This window comes from Callithrix jacchus, chromosome 8 (assembly GCF_049354715.1).
Source record: "Callithrix jacchus isolate 240 chromosome 8, calJac240_pri, whole genome shotgun sequence".
In the NCBI taxonomy this organism is placed as follows: Eukaryota; Metazoa; Chordata; class Mammalia; order Primates; family Cebidae; genus Callithrix; species Callithrix jacchus.
This window is the reverse complement of record NC_133509.1, coordinates 66,130,826-66,150,534: the sequence shown is the minus strand read 5'-3', so window position 1 is coordinate 66,150,534 and position 19,709 is coordinate 66,130,826. Positions and strand designations below refer to the sequence as shown.

General features: G+C 35.8%; 1 protein-coding gene and 1 non-coding gene across 10 annotated transcripts in view; one reads left to right on the top strand and one right to left on the bottom strand.

Annotated features, from left to right (window-relative positions):
- NUBPL (NUBP iron-sulfur cluster assembly factor, mitochondrial) overlaps positions 1 to 19,709 on the bottom strand; it is a 400,940-nt gene that overhangs the window by 272,144 nt on the left and 109,087 nt on the right. The window lies entirely within an intron of this gene.
- LOC118145285 (U6 spliceosomal RNA) lies at positions 9,623 to 9,727 on the top strand. The gene has a single exon (XR_004730411.1). It is a non-coding gene; the product is annotated as a U6 spliceosomal RNA (small nuclear RNA).

Below are 19,709 nucleotides of genomic sequence, written 5' to 3'. Positions count from 1 at the left end.
TGAATTAGACTGCACCATTTTATCTCTTATGAACAATCCAGCTTTCTGCATGCTTCCTACTTTTGTCAGAGCTACAGTTAAAGCCTACCCTTAACATGAACTAACTGTTCCAGGACCTCTATTTTATTACTTTTCTCTGGTAGATACACAAAGAAAGACATGAGAAAAGTTTATCTGTCTTGTTAGAACAAAAGACCACCCAAGCATCTTTACTTTATATTTGAAACACTCATCAAGTTTAAACTACAGTGAGGACTTCAATTTCATATGTCCCTCACAAGATGTTGGTATCTTGACCTTGTCCTGTCTCTTTCTTGTTACTTCGTTTCCTGTTCTCTTTTCAGATTCAGGCCTGAAGTTAGACAAGACACTGTTTTTCTCTTATATTTTTACTTCTTTATTTAGAAGCCAGAAAAATCAGAAATGAAATCTTTTGTTACACTTTTATGTTTGTATTTAAGCAGTCAAATTATACCCCCAATTCTATGTTCTGAAATATTCTAATTCTCTAAGTTTCTTAGTGACAATGAGAAATTAATATGAATGGGCAAAATCAGGGAAAGGTCTACCTCCCTTTAGGAAGCATTTGAATCAATGATAGGAAAGTAAAATTGGTAACCTGAGCCCACAGCTTCAAGCATTTCTAGAGCTTGAGTTAGCCCACAAATGGGTTGAGAACATATTTTTCACCAAGGTAAAAAGTCATATATAAAGTAAACAAAGACTTTAAACTGGGAATTAGGGGGAAGATCAGGGATGAGGAAGTTAATACCATATTGAAAAGTTCTACAGAAGAAGCCCATGTAACTAGATAAAGAATATAACCTTGCCAAAGGAGAGAGTCAGTGTGAAGAAATAGTTAGTGATATAACAAATGAAAGAACAAGAGATAACATGCTAGCATTCAGAACAGTAGATCTAGAACATTCCAGATGTGTCTGAAAGATGTGTCTGAAAGCCTAAAGAAGGAATTTGTGGCCAGGAACAGTAAAGTACATTCCTCGTCCAAAGATGACAGAACTAGTGCTGACCCAAACAGGTTGATCAATAATATAGAGCAGAATATAATCCAGCTCAGCTTTATATAAACAGAAGGCTGCAGTAGGAAGTCTTCCCTGGGTGTTGGGTTAGAAAAACATTCCAAAAGCCAGGTCCCTCCCTGGCTCCACAATTTTCAAATTGCTACAATTCAAAACTACATGGTACAAACAGTGAAATATCAGTGGCTGATACTGTAAAACCATAACACCGCTCCTTCTTTTATACTTTGGTTACTTTTTTTTAAATTCTATTGCTTTCTTGATAAAAGTACCCATTTAAAGCATCAGATCACTAAGTAATTTTATCAAGGAAAAGTGTCTCTATACCCGCATTGCTAGAAGATAAAAGTAAATTGGTCAAGTAATAAAATTGACCAAATCTACTTTAGCACTTGAGAAATTTGGCATAAATGAGTCAGGTGGTGTTTTAGATTATTTTCTGCTGCTATAACTGAATACCACAGACTGGGTAATTTATAAAGAATAGAGGTTTATTTAGCTCATGGTTCTGGTGGCTGGGAAGTAAGTCCAAGGTCAAGATACCAGCATCTTGTGAGGACCTCTGTGTTGCATCATTCCATTAAGAAAGGGCAAGTAAGCAATGCAAAATTGGCCAGACTCACTATATAACAATACACTCTTATGATAACTAACCCCTTCCCAACATAACATTAATCCATTCATGAGGACTCAGCCCTTCACGACCCCATCACTGGTCATTAGGCCCCACCTCCCAAACTGCCTGACTGGGGACCAAGTTTCAACGTAAGTTTTAGAGGTGACAAACATCCAAACCACAGAAAGTGGGAAACTGGGAACGGGGGGTGCCAATCTAAAAAGTTGCAGTAACTTTCAGTCTTAGATAGCTACAGTAGCAACATTCAAAAAAAAAAAAAGAACACTACAATATTAAAAAATTTCATATATAAGTACTCATCATTATGAGTTGTAGGTACACATCACATGTAAGTCATCTGACAACAGAAAAAGAAGGGCATTTTAAATAGGAGGAAATAGACAGCAATTAATATTCACAGGCTATTTCTAACTCCTTCTAACAACTTGTTCTCTTTCAATGCTGAGTACAGAGTGGGTTTGCTCTATGACATGGACCCTAAATGAGACTGCAAACTTTTATACTACGTAACAATATTACTAACTTGATTGGTCGACACTATGTAACACTCAGCCTTGTTCTCTAAATTCCAACTTTGATTGCCTTAAATAAAACATTGTACAACAGTATTGTTAAATCATCAAAACTTCCAGCATATCTGTATTTCTTGATTATTACAAGTCAAAAGCAGATCTGTAACTAAAGACTTTATTTTACATTTTGAACTCTAGATCTATATCTTAAACAACTGTGTGTCCTTAACATCTAACCAATGGCCCAAACATAGTAAATAGCCAATAAATGTCTCTTGCTGTAAGATGACAAAAAGCCCAATGATATTTTTAGTACAACAATAATTATCTTCTGTCAGCTCAACAAGTAATTATTACGTAAGTGAAAAAATGCTCAAAAAGAACTTCTGTTCCATCAAACTAAGCTACTCACCAGATAATACTGCCCTATAAAAACATTTCAAAGAACTGGACTTTAGTTATATATCTATTTCCTTGTTCACTAATCTATAACTTTAAAATGGAAAGGAGAATTCAAAATAAAGATTAGTGTACTTGATTCCTTAGCTTCAGATTAAGTTCCCAAATAAATCTAAGAACAAATAACTGAACTACATTATATAGAAAGTCTGCCTCATGTTTACAGATTTTTTTTTTTAATTATGTCTTAGGTGCCTGAAAGACTACCACCCTGTCCAGCTGAATTAATTAGTGTTCCTCATTCCTTAATGTTTCACGGAGACTTTAATAAAGTATTTTTAAAATATGAGACCTGCTAGAGTACCTGATGATGTAAAAATCATAAAGAGAAATTAATAAGGTCACATGCCCCCAACTGACAATAATGATATGCAATGACTTCACCTATAGTTAATGTATAGTCTATGAACCTTTTCCATGCAAGGTAATAAATTTCTTGGGTATATTTAGATATAGCTAACTTAATTATCTTAAGAACATCATTTAATATTTTCTCTCTCTGACACTTAGGCATAACTTAACATATCATACTATAAATTTGGATGAGGTGGATGAGGATGGTAATTTATATCAGTTTTATAATGTCAAAGGAAGAAAAATGGATAATTTCCTTAAAAACTATTTAAACTATGAATGACTACAAAGAAGGTCGTCTGAAGCATTTCTCATTCCTCCATGTATCTTAAGAGCCTGAATACATCCAGATCTATTACTACTATCAAATTAGAAGGATTTAGATACTATTCAGTTAATTATGGATGTCTAACAACTACTAATATTTAAACACTGAATTGTTTCACAATTTACCTTAAAGTGAACTATTTTAAGAACCTTTAAAATCATTATGTATAATAATTTTTGATATAGAATACTGTTTGAAATCAAATGGGTTATAAATTTTAAAATGTTTTTATTATCCTGACTTTACATCATATTGGTACTAGTAATACAACTTATACATATTTATTTCCACAATACATTGGCAATTACCTAAGAAACGTCTGTTAAGCAGGGGGAAAAAAAAGAATGTGGTCATTAATTATTCTGTTAAACACTGAGAAAATATACCTATTACAGCTTCTTGTATAATCACTTGCCATTTAAGTAACTATGTATCAAACTCCTTTGGCTCTTTCCATGAGAAGTACTTACGGGGCTCAATTTCTTTTTTTTCATTTTATGCAGGATTAAGCAGAGCTTAGCCCAACTCAGAATCAAAATTCTTTAGGAAACCAAAAGCTGAGAATATTCCTTTTTCAAAAGTGAAATTCCATTGTCAGGGAAATCACTAATACCAACTATCAAGGGAAAATGTCTCATTTCTATTGCAGGATCAGCTAAAGTGAAACTGCTTCTTTAGTTGCTAGGAAACAACTGACTCATTATATGCCATTATCAGAACCCTAGAGAAGAAAACTGGCATCTGCTTCACATTTGGGGATACTGAAGATTGAACTAAAAGCACTGAAACTGCTGCCAAAATCCTTGGTCTCCAGGGTTTACACTATGACCACAGCAGGTGCTGACATCAGACTAGCCTTTGATGTTTTCCTTTATGTGGCTCTTCTTCTAGTAACTAAAATTGGTTTTTTCAATATCATATATTTTAAAACACAAAGATTCTTAAAAAAAAATTCTCATTTGAGTTAAACTATATCTATGTTCAGGAGCATAATTCAGGAAAAAAAGAACACTAATCAGGAATCTTAACGAATAACAGAAAAATGTAAAATTATCAGCTGTTCATTAAGTGAAATGTATTAGATGTTTATGCCTGTAATTATTAAAGTCAAAATAGAAAATAAAAGGAAATTGTTTCAAATATCAGGAAAATAAAAAGGAATATATACACTGATAAATCTGATAAATCCAATACTCAAAGTAACATTCTAGCATGTATCTGCCTAGTTTTCCTAATTGATCTTAAAGTTTAACTTAAAACAAATAATCCTGGCATGCTTTTTTTCCCAAGGCATCACAAAATGCATTCATGAAAATATACCGTATTTATTCATTAATCTTTTCCCTTCCTACTAGCAGATGAGGTTAGAAGGACATGTGAAATTATGCATATTGATTACTGAACAGTGGCCAGTTGAAACCAAGGGACTTCCTATACTACTGCTTATGTATCCTGAAAAATAAGTTATTCTTCAGAAGAAGCTGCAGAAATTGGTAAAGGCATTGACAATCTTTGTTTATGAAATTACAAAGAACAATCCTGGTAGGGCTGCCCCATCCTGGTATAATTCTTCACCCCACCTCCCACTCTAATGTTTGCCTCATTTCCATTATTCGTGAGCCTGCCACTCTGGGCTAAATATATTCCCTTAATATTACCTCAAACTCTTATTCTCAAGCAATTCAACCCCACTGTATCATTGTGTCTGCCGTCTCCCAACCTGACTCTTACCCACCTTCCTGTATCTTTTACAAAACATTACTTCTATGTAGGGTTACCAGATTTAGCAAATAATAGTACAATTGACCCTTGAACAACACAGAGCTTAGAAATACTGATTCCCCCCCATCAAAAAAAGAAATACTGATCCCCTCACAGATCTGCATATAACTTTTGACGCCTCAAAAATTTTACTAGTTGGGTATTAGTAAATACCCTACTGTTGATCAGAAGCCTTATCAATAGCACAGTCAGTTATTACCACATAGTTTGTGTTATACGTATTATATTCTGTACTCTTATAATAAAGTAAGCTAGAGAAAAGAAAATGTTGTTAAGGAAGAGAAAACACATTTACTATTCATTAAGTGGAAGTGGATCACCAGAAAAGTCTTCATCCTCATGATCTTCATATTAAGTAGGCTGAGGAGAAGGAAGAAGAGAAGTGATTGGTCTTGCTGTGTTAGGAGTGGCAGTGGCAAACTCCTTTGGCTCTTCCCATGAGAGGTACTTAGGGGACTCAGTATTACTGTAGGGAAATACCTCATAATTTCTATCTGACTTGTTTTTTGCTCTAAAAATGTTTCTATATGGTATTGATCCTTCTTCCTCTGGTTGCTTTAGTTTTAGTGCCCGCATCATAGAAGGGTCAGTGTCATAAAGGTCAAAAGCAGCCTTTAATAATCAAACTCTTCTGCCATGTTGTCTAATGTCAATTGGTTTTCTGGCACAGTTTCTTCTACTAATTCATCTGGCACTGATTCAGAAGCACTCATCTCCAACAAGTTGTGTCCTATTAATTCCTCTGGTGTGGTGTCTACAGGCCTTGAATTTCTTTAAGGTTCATTATCTGGAAACCCTTCATCCCTCTCCTTTTTTGCCATAACCTTATCTCTTTCATGATTTTTCTGACTGACTCTGTCATAAATTCTGTAAGTCACGAACAACATTTGGACACAGTTTTTCTCCTGCAGGAATTTCTTTTGGGCTTGATGGCTTTAATAACTTTTTCATGATTTCTTCTCTACTAGGGTTCTCTTCCATAGCACTGACAATCCTTCCCATAGAGTATCCTGCATAATGAGGCTTAAAGGTCCCTATGACCCCTGATCTAGAGAATGAATTAAAGATGCTGAGTTTGAGGGCAAGAAGACCACTTCAGCACCTTTTGTGTCGAACTCATGGGGTTCTGGGCTGCCAGGGGCATTGTCTAATATCAAAAGAACTTTGAAAGGCAATCCCTTATTGGCAAGCTACTTCCTGACTTCAAGAAAAACACAACAATGGACCCAATCCAGAAAAGGGGTTATCACTCAATTTTGTTGTTGTAAAACCCAAAAACTGGCAGTTAATGTTTATCTTTTCCCTTTGAGGCTCAGGGGTTAGCAACTTTATATATAAGGGCAATCCTAATCATAAACCTAACTTCACTGGCACAAAATAGTGCAGTTAGCCTATCCTTCCCTTCTTAAATCCTGGTGCTCACTTCTCTTCCTTACTAATAAATGTCCTTTGTGGCATTTTTTTTTTCCAGAATGGGGTAATTCCATCTACATTAAAAACCTGTTCAAAGCACAGTACTAGTACAAAAAATAGACACGTAGACCAATGAAACAGAATATAGAGCCCAAAAATAAGACCACACACCTACAACCATCTGATCTTTAACAATGCTGACAAAAACAGACAATGGGAAAGGACTCCCTATTCAATAAATGGTGCTGGGATAACTAGCTAGCCATATGCAGAAGATTCAGACTGGACCCCTTCCTTATACAATATATAAAAATCAACTCAAGATCGATTAAAGACTTAAATGTAAAACGCAAAACTATCAAAATCCTGGAAGACAACCTAGGCAATGCCATCCTGGACATAGGAATGGCAAAGATTTCATGACGAAGATGTCAACAGCATTGCAACAAAAGCAAAACTGACAAACAGATCTAATTAAACCTAAAACTTCCGCACAGCAAATGAAACTATCAACAGAGTAAACAGACAACCTACAGAATGAGAGAAAATATTCACAAACTATGCATCTGAAAAAGGTCTAATATCCAACATTTGTAAGTAACTTAAACAAACTTACAAGAAAAAAAAACAACTCCATTAAAAAGTAGGCAAAGGACATGAACAGACACTTTTCAAAAGACATACATGCAGCCAATAAGCATATGAATAAAAGCTCAACATCACGGATCATTAGAGAAGGACAAATCAAAACCACCATGAGACACTAGCTCACACCAGTCAGAATGGCTATTATTAAAATGTCAAAACATAACTGATGCTGGCAAGGTTGGGGAGAAAAGGCAACACTTATACACTGTTGAAGGGAGTGTCAATTAGCTCAGCCATTGTGGAAAGCAGTATTGTGATTCCTCAAATTGCTAAACAGATACTACTATTCAACCCAATAATCCCATTACTAGGTATATGCCCAAAGGAATATAAATCATTTTACCATAAAGACACACATATGTATGTTCCCTGCAGCACTACTCACAATAGAAAACACATGGAATCAATCTAAATGTCTATCAATGGTAAATTAAATAAAGAAAAGATGGTACATATACACCATAGAATACAAGGCAGCCATAAAAAAGAATGAGATCATGTCTTTTGCAGGAACATGGATGGAGATGTAGGCCATTTCCTTAGCAACCTAATGCCAAAACAGAAAACCAAATACCACATGTTTTCACTTATAAGTAGGAGCTAAATGATGAGAACACATGTACACAAAGATGGGACACACTGACACCTACCTGAGGGTGGAGGTTGGCAGGAGGGAGAGGAAAAGCAAAATATTTATTGGGTACTACGCTTAGTGCCTGAGTGATGAAATAATCTGTACAGCAAACCCTTGTGACATGAGTTTACCTATATAACAAACCTGCATATGAAAGCCTCAACCTAAAAGTTAAAAAAACAAAAACAAAAATCGGTTTAGGCAGATATCCTTTCTCCTCAATAATTTTCTTCTTTCTTTTTTTTTTGAGACAGAGTCTCACACTGTCACCCAGGCTGAAGCACAATTGGCGCAATCTTGGCTCATTGCAATCTCTGCCTCCCAGATTCAAGCAATTCTCCTGCCTCGCCTCCTGAATAGCTGGGATTACACAAATGGCACCACCATGCCCAGCTAATTTTTCATATTTTTAGTAGAGATCGTGTTTCACTATGTTGGCCAGGCTGGTCTGGAACTCTTAACCTTGTGATCTGCCCGCCTCAGCGTCCCAAAGTGCTGGGATTATAGGCATGAGCCACCATGCCCAGCCCAGTGATTTTCTTAATGATGTCTGGGAACTCATCTGCTGCTTCTTGGCTGGCAGAAGCTGCCTCTCCTGTTACGTTGACATTTTTTAAGGCAAACCTCTTTCTAAAATTATCAAACCATCCTTTGCTGGCATTAAATTCTCCACCTTCTTCATCTATCTTTTGCTTTAAGTTGTTATATAGATTCAACTATCTTTTGCTTTAAGTTGTTATATGACGACTTCATTTTTTTTCTTGAATAATATTAGAGTCTACAGGTATGCTTAACTATAGCAATCCTGCGCACATATAGAAGCTACATTTTCAATAAGTGAAAAGGTATTTGGCAAAACATGCAAGGTTTTTGTGCCTGATAACGTTGCTATAGAAACAACTTCACAAATTTTCTTATCTTTTCTCACAATGGTCCTTAGGTTGGATTCATTTATCTTGAAATGGCAAGCAACTGTAGCTGCAGACTTCATTCCATGGTAATATCAAGCAATTCAAATTTTTTTGGTAATGTCATGATTTTCCTCTACTCTTCAGAGCCTTCCAGCATTACTAGTGGCACTTCACAAGGTCCCATGGTATTATTCAAGGCTCACCGTATTATGTTAAACATAATGAAAAATACATAAAAACTGTAAGACCTAACTTTGTACTGTAATACTCAATTGATTGGAGAAATGAACTGCTCACAAAGAGATCATTAGCACATGGCATTTTAAATGGATATTCACCGGGGTCCAAAGTGGCTCCCGCCGGAGGTCATGGCGCTCGCAAAGGCAAGGTCATCAGTTCAAGGCTAACCTCAGAAGCTCAAACTGATTGGCAAAAAAAAAAAAAAAAAAAAATGGATATTCACACTTGAACTCACCAGCACAGCAACAGGAGGTAGCTAACAAAATTATCACAGTAGTACAGTACACTGTTGTACAGAAAACCTAGTCAGTTATGCCTCAAAAAGAGATGCACAATGAATTTGTTTTTTGAAACAGGATCTCACTCTGTTGCCCAAGCTAGAGTGCAGCGGCATCATCACAGCTCACTTCAATCTCAAATTCCTAGGTTCAACCAGTCCTCCTATCTCAGCCTCCCAAATAGCAAGACTACAGGTGCATGCCACCATGTCCAGCTGTTTTTTTATTTTTTGTAGAGATGGAGTCTTACAATGTTGCACATGTTGGTCTCAAACTCTTGGCCTCAAGTGATCTTCCTACCGTGGTCTTCCAAAGCACTGGTATTACAGGTGTTAGCCACGGTACCCAACCATACTGAATAATATTTTAGTATGGGCAGATCCCAAGCACTCACTTCAGCAGCACATATACTAAAATTGAAATGACACAGAGAAAATTAGGATGGCCTGTTAAAGGATGACACACAAATTTGTGAAGGATTCCATGTTTTTATGAAAAGCAATAATAAATGCTGGTGAGGATATGGAGAAAAGATAGATCCTAAATTATTCATTGTGTATCTGATACTCAAACTTAACTGGGTATCCTACATGTTACCTGGGAACCCTTCTCCCAGTGTTTGTTACCTTGATCCTTTACATTTTTATTGATTGACTAGAGACCTGATTTTCCTCACATAATCTCTTTCTAAATTTTTTTTTGAAAAGCCTAATTTTTCTAATATCACTCCTTCTCTGAACACAACCAATTTATCCATCACATTTTACACGTTTTCTTTCACTAGCTACTGAATTGCTTCTTCCTTATTCCAGGTGGTTTTCATATTTGATCTCTCTAATTTTACCCACTCTCCTGATCCCTCTTGACTACCTGTGTTTCCTGAAACCAGGACTTCACTGTTCTACTCATTAATTCCCTGGCTATTTTTCCCCTTTGGACTTTCTGCCATACCAGTTACTATTCCTTGATCTAACAATAGGTTTACTCATGTCACCTTGCAGGCTTCAAAGGATTACTGAAAACAGTCACAAAAACTTGGCAAAACTAAAAATTTTGATATTTGGCATCTAGTAGGCCTTTGCTGCTACATAGGGATTCTATCATTCATCTCATCGCTCTTTTTGTTTTAATTCCTCTGAAAGCAGTTAAAAAGCACTGCCTCTGTACCATTGTGTACCTAAGCCTGATTTTAGACCCACCAGCATTAGAGTCACTTGGAACAATCTAATTATAATGTGAATTCCTTAGCCACACCTGGGACATATTGAATAAAAATCTTCAAGTGGGAGAGTAAAATAGAAAGGCTATAAATTCTAATTTTAAATCTATTCTCCATGTAATTTTTATGAACACTAAAAATTGTGCATCATTGCTCTACTGGATAAATGTACCATCTTTTCCCTTCAACTGGGAAAAATTTCTTTTGTTAACCTCTTTTTAGCATCAGGAAGGATGAGGTTACTTCATTTGCCTGGTTTTCTATTCCAAGCACAAACTTGGAAGAACTTTTCCAAAATAACTTACCTCTCTGGCCTTTAATCCTATTCCCTTTTGCCTTTTTTCATAATTTTTTAAAACAATCCTCTCATTTTCTATAATCTTCACTGCCTCTTTACTGAAACACTTTATCTTGGAAAATGATGGCTGTCCTCTTTATGAAACAAACAAACAAACAAAAAAGGCTTTCATTTGATATATCACTTCTTCTTAAGCTACCATCCTATTTTCCTTTACTTTCCCCCACCCCGCCCCCAAATTCTTGAAAGGCCTATTTTATCTAATAAGCAGAATACAACTATACCTACATAATCTTGTTATAAATGTATTCTTAAGCCCCTATAATCTAACTTTTTTCATTCTCTGTTCTACTAAGTTTTACAAATTTCCATCTAACATCAGTTATCCCCTTGCCCTATCTCAATCCTTGTTCTCTCTGACCTGTCATTCTTAAAACTCTCCTCACCAGTGACTCCCAAACTTGTCACAGACTGGAATCAGGTGGACAGTTCCAAAAATGATAATGCCTGGGACACATGCCCAGGATTTGTAATTTAATTGGTCTGAGGTGTGAGCTGAAATTTGAAAAAAAAAATTTAAATCCCTAGATGATTCTAATAAACAGACATGTTGGAAAACCATTGCTCCAAACATTTAACCTTCACGACATTAGTATCCTTAGTTTTTTCCTACATTTTTAACTACTTATTTTCCTGTTTACTAAATTCTTTCTCTCCCACTAATCACACACCTCCAAATACGAGGGTTAGCCAAAGAGTAGTCCTCAACTCTTCCCTTACTATAATCAATATCAATTCAAGCCATAAAAGTAGAAGAGGTGTCTCAGGGATAATGCTGGTAACAATGTTGATATCTATTATAATATCAATAATTCTAATATATCACTAATTGTAAAATGCATCATTATTTTATGTAGCACTAAATGAAAGAAGCACCTCAGATAAATTGGGGTCTAATGGGAGAATCCAACAAAAAGCTAGGACCCCAAAGGACTACACCATCTTAAACCAAAGATAAATAAAATATAAATCCACAATTTAGAAAGAAATCTCTCAACTTGGGCCATGACAGAGGGGAGAAAACACCTCCTTAACAACATGAACCACCAGATGGTTCACATGCAGCTTTCCAACCTGTATTCATGCCACCAAAGTGGTCCCAAAAACTTCTAACAGATAATTAAGTTGAAAGTGCCTCAGGTTAAAAGTGTTTCAGGTGACTGCAGAAACAACAGAATACCTCTCCAAAATGACCCCACCTCAATCCAGGGATAAAGCAATGCTGAGAAGCTGTCAATTGCAAAATGCATCTTGATCGAAGATAAGTTAAAATGTGAAAAAATATATATCCAGATAAAATAATAACAGAACTCATGTACATGCCACTAGGTTAAATGCCAGCTTTTAACACATATCAGCTCACTTAATCCTCATCATGAGGGAACTACCATTAACCCCATTTACAGATGAGAAAACAATAGCTCAGAGAAATTTCTGCCCAAGGTCACATAGCTATCAGATATGGAAAATGGAATAAACTCAGGCAGATGTGACTTTAGAGTCCATGCCCTTAGGTATTGAGCTATGGACATAATTTTGGAAAGCATCAATATTTAAGGGATAGGCAAGAAAAAAATGATCCAAAGCTAACAAGGAAATTATGAAAACTGCCAGAGGGGAAAAAAAAACCACTCACAGAAGAACAACTATAGAAACTGCTACTATGGTAGTAACAGTTGAAGGCCAGAGGATAATGGAACACCTTTTAAGATTCAAATTTAAAATGTCAACTCAAAACTCTATATGCAGTGAAAATAAGGAAGGAAAAATGAAGACATTTCCAATAAATAAAAGTTGAGAAAACTCACCACCAGCAGACCCAACCACAAAAAAATACTAAAGGAAGATCTTTAAGATAAAGAAAAACAGTACCAGATGAAACTCAGATCTAATGAAAAATTGAAAAGTTCTGAAATAACAAGTGTGTGAGTAAATAAAAAAGATCATTTACTAATTAGCTTAAATGATGACTAAATAAGCTTTATAGCACTGTATGTTTTATAATGCATGTGTATTTAAAATATATCACAATAAATAGAGGAGAAAAAGTGAATGGTACTGTATTACTGCAAGGTGCTATAGTTTGGATAGATGTCCCTCCAAATCTCATGTTGAAATTATATCTCCAGTGTTGGAGGTGGAATCTAGCGGGAGGTGCTTGGGTCATGGGAAAGGATCTCTCATAAACAGCGTGGTGCCATCCTTATAGTAATGAGAGTTTTCCCTCTATTAGTTTCCACAGAACTTGTTGTTAAATAAAGAGAAAAAAAAAAAAACAATTACGACCTCCTCCCCGCCTCACTTCTCTCTTGTCATGTGATCTCTGCATACACTGGCTCTCCTTTGCCTTCTACCATGAGTGGAAGCAGCCTGAAACTTTCAACAGAAGCAGATGTTGGTGCCATACTTCTTGTACAGTCTCTAGAATCATGAGCCAAATAAACCTGTTTTCTTTATAAATTACCCAGCCTGAGGTATTCCTTTATAGGAACACTAAATGGACTGAGATGCAGGATTTTTCACTTCATATTAAGTAGCACAATATTAACTTACAGCGGACTGTGATAAGTTAAGAAAACATATTATAATTCCTAAAACAGTCATAGAATAATAATACCAAGAAGTATAGATACCTAAGGAGCTAATGAAGAGTTTAAATGGAATTCAGAAATGTTTCATTTATCTAAAGAACATAAGAAAAAAGAAAAAACAGATGAAACATATGAAGAAAAAATCAAAATGGTAGACTTAAAACTAACCATGTTAATAATTATACTAAATGTAAATGAACTAAGCATTCCAATTAAAAGGCAAAGATTATCAAACTGGATAAAATAGCAAGAACAACTAAATGTTGAAAACAAGAGACTCACTTTAAATATAATGAAATAGAAGGTTAAAAGTAAAAGAATTCTTTAAATTCCATGAAATTGTATGCATAAAAAAGCAAATGTGGCTATACTGATATCAGATAAAGTAGACTTCAATATGAGGAGTTTACTGGAGATATAGAGGAGTAGAGTATTTTATAACAATAAAAGAGCAAATTCACCATGAATATATAACAATTCTAAATATGTGTGAGTGTAAAAACAGAACTCCAAAATATATTAAGTAAAAACTGAAAAGGAGAAATGGGCAAATATACAATCATAGCTGGAGATGTTAACACTCTTCTCTCAGTAATTTATGCAATAACTAGACAAACAAATCAATAAAAATACAGAAGAAATTGAACAACTCTGTCAACCAAGTTGACCTAAATGATACAGAACATTAACCAAAATAATTTTAAAATGCAGTGTTTCCAAAAGCATATAAAATATTTACAATGATGGATCATATACTGGTCCACAAAAAGAAAATCTCAAAACATTTTAACAATGAAATATTACAGAATGTATTCTCTAGCCAAAACAAAATTACACTAGAAATTAATGCCATTAAGTTATTTAGAAGATCTTCCAATGTTCAGAAATTAAACAACATACCAAAAATATTTGTAGGCAAAAGAAGAAAACTGGAAACTATTTTTAACTGAATGACAATGAAAACACCAATATATCAGAATTTGTGAAAAGTTAAGCAATGCCTAACAGATAAATTTATAGCCTTAACTACTTATATATTTTTTTAAAAGAATTGTTTACTTTGGGAGGCTGAGGCGGGCGGATCACAAGGTCAAGAAATGGAGACCCTCCTGGCCAGCATGGTAAAACCTCGTCTCTACTAAAAATGCAAAAATTAACTGGGCATGGTGGTGCGCACCTGTAGTCCCAGATACTCAGGAGGCTGAGGCAGGAGAATCACTTGAACCTGAGAAGCAGAGGTTGCAATGAGCAAAGATCGCACCACTGCACTCCAGCCTGGCGACAGAGCAAAACTGTCTCAAAAAAGAAAAAAAAATAAAATGTTTAAAATCAATTATTTAACTTCCTATTTTAAGAGCTAGAAAAAGGCTATATTAGCCTGATATAAATAAAAGGAAGAAAATAATAATGATAAAAGTAGAAACAATCAAATAAGAAACAAACATATGAGAAAAATTTCTAAGGGTGAAAAGTTGGTTCTCTGAAAAAAATCAATAAAATGTATAAACATCTGACAAGAACAATCAAGAATAAAAGAAAAATAAACAAATTACTAACATTAGGAATAAGGAGGGAACATTGCTACATCCCATATCCATTTTAAAATGTAGTAAGAAAAAATTATGAACAAACTTCATGCATACATTATAGAATTAAAGTAAAAGAAACAAATTCCTGTAAAACACAATTTAACATAATTGAAACAAGGTAAAATTTAAAATTTGAATAGAATTGTCATCAAAAATGATCTCTCAACCCAAAACAAAACAAAGCATTCCAAGCCCAGATTTCATTGATAAATTCCATCAAATACCAACATTGAAACAAAATCTAATAAAATTTTTTAACAAGATATTTCACAAAACAGAAGAGGAAAGTACTTCCCAACTCACTTTTCAAGGCCACATAACACTTGAAAAAAATTACAAGAAAAATAAATTACAAACCAATATTCTTCATAAATACTAATGCAAAAGTCTAAAAAAATGCCTGCACTAAGAAACTGGATCTAGTAATGTAGTAAAAGTACAGTTGGCCCACCATATTCATGGGTTTCATATTCATGAATTCAACCAACTGCAGATCAAAAATATTCAGGAAAAAAGAGATGCATATGTACAGACTTATCTTGTCATTATTCCCTACACAATACAGTATAACAACTATTTACATAGCATTTATACTGTATTATGTATTATAAGTACTACAGAGATTATTTAAAAGGAGGATGTGTGTAGGTTATAGGTGAATACCACATTCACCACTTTATGTAGGAGACTTGAGTCTTCATGGATTTGGGTGTCTATAGAGTTCCTAGAACCAATCCCCCACAGACACTGAGGGACAACTATAATTACAATATTACTCATTGTAATTAAAATACCATAATCAAGAAAAATTTAATATTAGAAAATCAGTCAGAATAAATAACCACATTAAAAAGAATAAAGGAGAAAACCTATATGATCATTTCAATAAGTGTTAAGGGAAAAGCATTTGACAAAATTCAACATCCATTATTAACAATAAAAACTTTCAGGATACAAGGAAAGAGGAAGGAACTTCCTCAACCTGAGAGAGGGCATCCTACAGTTATCATCATTAATAGCAATGAAATATTTAATGTTCCTCCCCACCAAAATTAGGATAAAGGCCAGGATGTCTACTTTAATCCTATGTTAAACATTATACTGGTAGTAAGCAAGGTCGCTAAGACTGAAAAATGAAATTTAAGGAATTGATTGAAAAGGAAGAAAGTAAGCTGTTTTATTTGCAGACAATATAAACATGTGTGCGCAAGATACTAATACAGTTACTAAACAACTACAAGATTACTGAAATTTAGCAAAGTCACCGAATTAAAGGTTAACATACAAAAATAGGAATATGTTTCTGTATATTAGCAACAAATTATTTGAAATTAAATACTTAACAGTTCAACTTACAAGATAATGAAATAATTAAAATACATTAAAGATATATCTAACAAAAGAAGTAAAGCCTATATGCCAAAAACTACAAAACATTACTCCAATAAATTAAAGAAGCTCTAACAAAATGTGGGAAAAGGTCACAGATTAGAATACTCAATGTTGTTGGGATCTCAATTCACCCAAAATTGTTCTATGTATTGAATATCATCCTAATAAAAATATCAACATGTTTTTCTGCACAAATTGTATCTAAAATACACAGAAAACTAAAAGAAACAAGAACAGCCAAAACAATCTTGAAAAAACACAGTTGGAAAATGCACACTTCCTAATTTTAAGCCTTCTATAAAGCTATAATAATCAAGACAATGTGGTTTTACAGTAAGGACTAAAGAAACAGATCAATGGAGCACAACTGAGTATCCAGAATAGATGATACACACATGGTTAATTTATTTTTATCTAATGTATAAATCAATTCAAGGGGGAAAGAGAAATCTTTCAAACAAATGATGCTAATATAATGGTAAAAACTATGAAAAATTATAAACATTGACCCTTATTTCATTTCACACATAAAAATCAATTCAAGACATACAAGCCAGAACTATAAAACTTTGAGATTAAAATACGTAAGAGAGAGAAGGCAATGCAAGATGGTGGAATAGAAGGCTGCAAAAATTGACCCCCTCCATGGAGGAACACCAAATTTAACAACTATCTATACACATACACAAAACCTGCATAGGAACCAAAACTCAGGTGAGCACTCAGAGTACCTGGTTTCAATTTTATATTACTGCAAGAGGCACTGAAAAGGGCAGGAAAGACAGTCTTGAATTGTGGTATCCACCCTTCCCCTATTCAGGAGCTCCAGGGTACAGAGAATCTGTGCACTTGGGGAGGGAGAATGCATCAACTGTGAGACTTTGCACTGAACTCAGTGCCGCCCCATCATAGAAAAAGGCAGAACACTGAGCTGCACCTACCTGATGCCTGCCCACAGAGGAAGCATTTGGACTGGCCCTAACCAGAAGTGAATCACCCATCCCAGCAGTTGGAATTTGAGTTCCAGCAAGCCTCATCACCATGGGCTGGAGTGCTCTTGGATTCTAAATAAACTTCAAAAGGAGTCTAGACTACAAGGACTGCAACTCCTAGGCAAGTCCTAGAGCTGAGCTGCACTCAGAGCCAGTGGACCAGGGGAGCACACAACCTACTGAGACACTGGCCAAGGCAGCTAATGGAGTGCATGCACCAACACTCCCCTAATCCCAGGCTGCACAGGCTGTGGCTTCACAAGAGACCCTTTTTTCACTTGAGGACAGGACAGGGAAGTACAAAGAGAACTTCATCTTGCATGTTGGATACCAGCTTAGCCACAGTAGGACAGGGCACAGAGCAGATCTGTGAGGACCCCATTCCAGGCCCTAACTCCCGGAAGACATTTCTAAACACACCTTGGGCCAGAAGAGAACCTGGTACCTTGAAGAGAAGGAACTAGTCATGGCAGGACCAACACCTGCTGAATAAAGGGCCTTTGGGCCCTGAATAACCAGCAGCAATACCTAGCTACTGTGCCATCAGCCTTTGGGTGAGAGGCTGAGATGTGCTGGCTTAAGGTAAGATACAGCACATTCCCAGCTGTGGTAGCTACAATGACAGACTTAATTTACTTGATAAAAGCAAAGGGAAAAGTAAAGGAGACTTTATCTGGCACCTTAGGTACCAGCTCAGCCACAGGGGTCCTGGGTTCCCCTGGCTCTTAGACAGCATTTCTGGACCTGCTGGGCCAAAGGGGAGCCCACTGCCCTGAAGAGTGAGTCTCTGGCCTGGCAACCTTCACCATGAGCTGACTGAAGAGCCCTGGAGCCTTAAGTGAACATTGACAGAAGCCTAGAAGTATGCCCTGTGGGTCTGCTGTGGTGGCGGCCACAGAGTGAGGCTCCTCTGCCTTCGGAAAGTGGAGGAAAGAATGGGAAGAACTGCACCTCATGTTTTGACTGCCAGCTCAGCAGCAGTAGAACAGAACGCCAGGTTGACTTCTAAGGTTTCTGACTCCAGTCTGTGGCTCCCAGATGGCATCTCTGGAACCACCTGGGGTCTGGGAGAACTCGCTACCCTGAGGAAAGCACACAAGCCTGTCTGGTTTTGCGACCTGCTGATTGTACAGCTACAGGGCCTTGAGCAAATATAGGCAGTAGCCAGATAGTGGTAACAGCAGAGCTTAGACAAGACCCAGTGCTGTGCAGGTTTCAGGTCTGACTCAGCACAGTCACAGTGGTAGAGGACACAGGGGTGCCTGTGTCACTCTATCCCCAGCTTTAGGTGTCTCAGAACAGAAAGAAAGAGACTCTGTTTGTTTGGACAAAAGTAAGGGAAGAGAACAAGAACCTCTGCCTGGTAATCCAGAGAATTCACTCATATTTTGACCAAGACCATCAGGGCAGTACCTCTACAAGTCTGTGAGAACCACAGCATTACTAGGTTTGGGGTGCCCACTAAAGCAGACACAGCTTAGATCACAACACTCAAGTCCTTTCAGTATCTGAAATAAGCCAGGCACAGAAAGATAAACATTGCATGTTCTCACTTATCTGTGGTACCTAAAAAGTAAAACAATTGAATTCATGGAGATAGAGCACAGAAAGATGGTTACCTGAGGGTATGAAGGGTAGTGGGGGTGGAGGGAATGTGGATGACTGATGGATACAAACAAATGGAAAAAATGAATAAAACCTAATATTTGTTAGCACAACAGTGTGACTCTAGTTATAGTAAAAAAATAATTTCATGGTACATTTTAAAATAGCTAAGAGTACAATTGAATTGTTTGAAACGCAAAGGATAAATGCTTGAGAGGATGAATACCCCATTTACTCTGATACAATTATTACTCAGTGCCTGTCTGTATCAGAATATCTCATGTATGCCATAAATATACTTACTATATATCCATAAAATTTTTTAAATAAGAATTTCAAAAAATAATAAAAAATAAACAAATTCTCATCATTACAATATTGGGGCAGGCAGGTAAAGATTTCTTAAAAAGGATACAGAAAGCACTAAGCATTAAAAAAAAGAAGTTGGAATTTGTTAAAATTTCAAACTTCAGCATAAAAAGACAAGCCACAGACCCTATTATTTGACAATGGACTCATAGCCAAAATACATACAAACTCCCACAACTCAATTATTAAAAAAAAAAAAAGAGTAGAAGACTTGAATACACACTTCACAAAAGAAAACATGAGATCTAATACACACGTGGAAAAGGGCTCAATATTATTGATCATCAGGGAAATACAAATTAAAGCCATAACAAGATACCATTTTATATCTATTAGAATGGTTAAAAGTAATGAGACT